This window comes from Etheostoma spectabile, chromosome 8 (assembly GCF_008692095.1).
Source record: "Etheostoma spectabile isolate EspeVRDwgs_2016 chromosome 8, UIUC_Espe_1.0, whole genome shotgun sequence".
Taxonomy (NCBI): domain Eukaryota; kingdom Metazoa; phylum Chordata; class Actinopteri; order Perciformes; family Percidae; genus Etheostoma; species Etheostoma spectabile.
Window position 1 is genome coordinate 3,728,589 of NC_045740.1, and position 4,303 is coordinate 3,732,891.

At 47.0% G+C, this 4,303-nt stretch overlaps 1 protein-coding gene across 2 annotated transcripts in view; it reads right to left on the reverse strand.

The window, feature by feature from the left end:
- Window positions 1-4,303, reverse strand: part of LOC116694354 (PDZ domain-containing RING finger protein 4) — a 195,291-nt gene that overhangs the window by 91,886 nt on the left and 99,102 nt on the right. The window lies entirely within an intron of this gene.

Here is a 4,303-nt window from a genome sequence, read left to right on the forward strand (position 1 = left end):
AATTAACCGTAATGTGTGTTGTATAAGTATAGGCTTTGCCTCTGAGGGCTACGCTATTGGGTTCATCCCTTCGCGCATGTGCAGTTGTGAAGATTTTCTTTCTGCCCTTGCATCCAGCACGGGCCCCAACTACGTCCACCAATGATGTATATAACATGAGCGCACCGTTGTCTGTTTCCCTATTTTTCTGAAGCTAGCAGTATGAAGACCTCCAATTCCAACAATGTTAACCTCTGTACCAGCTGCCGACCGGCTACATCCTGCTGTTCAGACTCACACTCGCTGGAGGCGATCTGTGCCGCTCACGCCGGCTGGCGCACCACCCAATGTGTCCTGCCAGTTCCGCGCCCTCCTGCCATCTAAAGAGCATTACAGCAGGCGGAGCTTTTACGGCTTGTCAAGTAGGGAATGACAGCTGGGCAGACCAACGGGACCCTGTCAACACTTTGGATCTGCCAGAGGAGGATGCCTTCGATGGCTCGATCCCTTGAAACGCCTCGCTCACAGTCTTCCTGTCCCTCCTCCCCGTTGGAGGACAGGAGCTCATAACAGCAAAGGATTACAGAGTCCCTCTACGGCGCTGTCTCCGTCCCAGGAGAAGAGCACACCAGTGGCTTTCTCTTCTCTCTGCATGCGGGCCGCTGGATCTTACGTTTCACCTCGAACTCAGACAGGCTCACTGGCACCCATAGGCAGTGCGAAGCTAACCACACTGTGCAGCATTGACAGACACACACACACAATCAGAGGTGTGTTGTAGCCTATCAGTCTTCTCCACCTCCCAGCTGATTACTCTAGCTACCATCTTTTTCTGCGGCTGGTAGAGTGATACTCACTGCGTGTAAACAACTGTCACAGAGGCATAGTAGTGTAACCATGCCCAAAGAGGGCTAGCCAAACTTTAGCAATTAACAGTAACAACGCCACCTTGGGACTTTTACCAAAGAGTTTAAAATTAATTTCAGTTGATACTATCCCGGGGACTCCCACTAAAACCCAGTACGAGAGATCATAACCCCACCTGCCTCACCCGTTGAGTTCTGGGAGCCAATGAAGGTTAGGGTGGCACCTGCGGTGGTCCTTGAAGTTCTTCTGAAAGTGGTAGTACCACTGCTACACGCCTCCTCCCGTGGGCGAGGGGAACCAGAGACTGGACTTCCACTTGCGGATCACTTTTGGTGCTGATTGTGTGTTTGGCTGTAGCAATGGTAGGTTGGTTATCAGGTGTCTCCAGTAGTATCCTTATCCGTGTTCATCTAAATTTCTCATGCCTCACTTTACAACGCTTGCCGGAAGGGTCCCATGAACCAAGCTGAGAGTGTATAGAAACGTAGGTTGGTTTGAGCATGGTTCAGTGCATTTTTCAATGTGTGTTGGTCATGCAATGGTGGTATGGAATGGACTACTAAACCAGGCTCAGGATCTTATCACTTCAACAACTGTGGACCCCCAGGCATCCTGAATTTTATTCCAACCCCATTTCGTGTGATCCCGCATGTAGACCTGCTGGTGCATCTCCATGGTTACTCAGTGTCAATTGGTCATGTCTCTCCTTCCTCTCTGGTGCAGCTCCAGATCAAATCCATCGCAGGCATCGTTGATGGTCCTCCACCCATTCACACACACGTCCTGTTGTTTGTTGTGGTGGTGGCCCAGAAGGAAGTCCAAAAGGTAAGTGGGGTTCCTGGCCAAACATACAAAAGAAGGGGGAACTCACCAGTTGACTGTTGGACGGTGGTGTTGTAGTTTAACACAAGCTGGGGAAGGTGCCTGAAGGTCAGCAGAGTACGAGAAGGCAAACGATTACAGCAGACTGCACAGCAAGATGAAGTTACCCTCTCTGGTGGCTTACTGCAAGGTTGCAGGTAATGCTGTCCCAGGCAGGGCTGGTCCAAGCTTTGAGTGGCTCCTACCACGGGTAGTCTTGACAGTGCATAACATACCAAACATGTAATCAAAAGCAGACAGTTCAGCCACCCAGCGTTGCTCAGTAGCGCACAACTGTGCAGTGTGAAGATTATTACAAAGGATTATTGTCAGTCCAGACCACACATTTTTGGCCCCACAATACTCCTAGAGCTTTTCGGTCATGGCCCACTTCATTCCCAGAAAACTCAACTTCATAGAACTGTAGTTTTCTCCTCAGGGTGTAGGCTTCGACTGTCATAGGCCACGAGCCTCACTTTCCCATCTTGTTCCTGCGACAGCACTGCACCCAAACCACTGTGACTAGCAACGACCAAGATGAAGGTTAGAGAGAAGTTAGCAAAAGCCAAGGTGGGAGTTCTATTAACTGTCCTTTCAGTTCCTGAAAAACTAGGGATGAGAGAGTACGACATATCTTGTATCTGTTTACCACATGAATTATCTGTATCCGTATCTGTACTCGGACTGGGCGGGGCCTAAGGAAGTGGTCAGATTTAACCCAGAATTGGGTTGTGGTTGTCTTGAAATGGGCGGGGCTTTAACCGGTATGTTATTTTAAGCATGCAATTGATAGGGGATCATAAATTGTTATTATTTATGCTGTTAGAAAATATTTCCATGACAGCATCAGCATTGAGCTTCATTGGTGTTGTCATGGTAACAAACAAACTAATAGGCCTACAGTATATAACAAGTTTTGCAACAATAAATACAACAATGTGCTTGCAATTATTAAGTAAAATGAATGAACAAGAGTTTTCATACTCAACAATATACCCTTTATTTTTTAACTTTTAATTTTTCTATGATCAGTGTGATGATTTATTTATTTTTGGTCTTTTTTTTTCACACCAGGTCTGTGTGAGTGTGTGGTGTCTGTGAGTGAGTAAGAGATACACAGAGAGAGAGAGGAGGGAGAGAGAGAACAAAGAGAGGAGAGGGGGCGGGGGGTTGGATTGTGTTTGTGTGTGTAACTTAATTTGTAATATTATTCATTTATACCGCAACTGCCTTTTATTTTTTATAACACAGCAAGTTTCAGACACTCAAAAGACTGGTTAGAGAAGCAGGCAGTTTAAAAAAAAAAAAAAACTCTGACGGCAGAGATGCAACGGAGGTGCATTCTACCAAGCACTATGTCTGAACAAACCCCACGTTACCAGAAGTCTCGGTTACTAGGTACTAGTTCAAACCGAAGTATAAAACAAACCTGAAGCTTGAAGAAACCCTAAATGTTAAGGGAAAGCCCCGCAGACCTGAAGGGAGAGAGCTTTTTCATTCTCGGTGTCCTGAGTGCGTGTGAGCGGAGCAGCACACAGCAACACAAAAAATCTGTGTGTGTAGGGAGGGGCGCTGGGACTAGCCTATCACAGAATAGTGTAAGGGAGAGGCGCTGTGACTAGCACTGTGACTAGCCTATCACAGAACGGAGACACAGTCAATGGAGACTTTCATTGAATCCGAGTACAGATATTGACCTGCATTACTCGTATAATACTTGTACTCGGCAAAAGTGCTTTATCCGTACCGGATACTCGTTTCAGCCGGGTACTCGGCTCATCCCTACTGAAAACTCATCTCGCAGTTCTCCAACCAGGCCCCCTCCAGTAATGCGCTCCGGCCTTTTCGAGTCCTTGTTGCTGAGAGTTCAGCCACCAGATGATGCAGCCAGTTTGAAAAACCTAACCACAAACTGTCTGTAATATCTAGCAAAACCTAAGAAGGATCGGAGCTCAGAGACATTAGTGGGGTCAGGCCAGTTAGCCACTGTTGAGATCTCACTTGGGTCAGTTGAAACACCTTCTTCAGCAATCAGATGGCCCAGGTACTGGACTTGTTTTTTAAAGAAGGAACACTTCTCCAAGTTTGCCTTGAGCCCCTCCGGTTGCAGACAGTTCAGCACCAGATCCAGATGACTCAGATGCTATGTTACACTGGAAGAAAACACAATGATGTCATCTAGATACAACGGTGACAGTGCTGTGCTCCAAACATCCTTTCCATAATGCGCTGGAATGTGCCTGGCGTGTCACACAGTCCAAATGGCATTCAAATAACCCGAAGGGTGTACACAAGGCAGTCTTTTCCTTGTCTTTTTCTGGTACTAGTACTTGATTATAACCCCTGGCTAAGTCCATGGTGGAGAACCATTTTGCTCCTGACAGTACATCCAGGGACTCATCTATTCGGGAAAGAGGGAAAGCATCTCTCTGGGTCTTGCGGTTTAGCTGCCGGTAGTCAACAAACAGTTGAATGCTGCAATCTTTATTTCCAACCAGGACAATGGGGAGGCGTAGGGGCTACTACTCTCTCGGATACCCATACCATACCAACTTTATTTGTTAAGCACTTTACAACAACCAAAGTTGACCAAAGT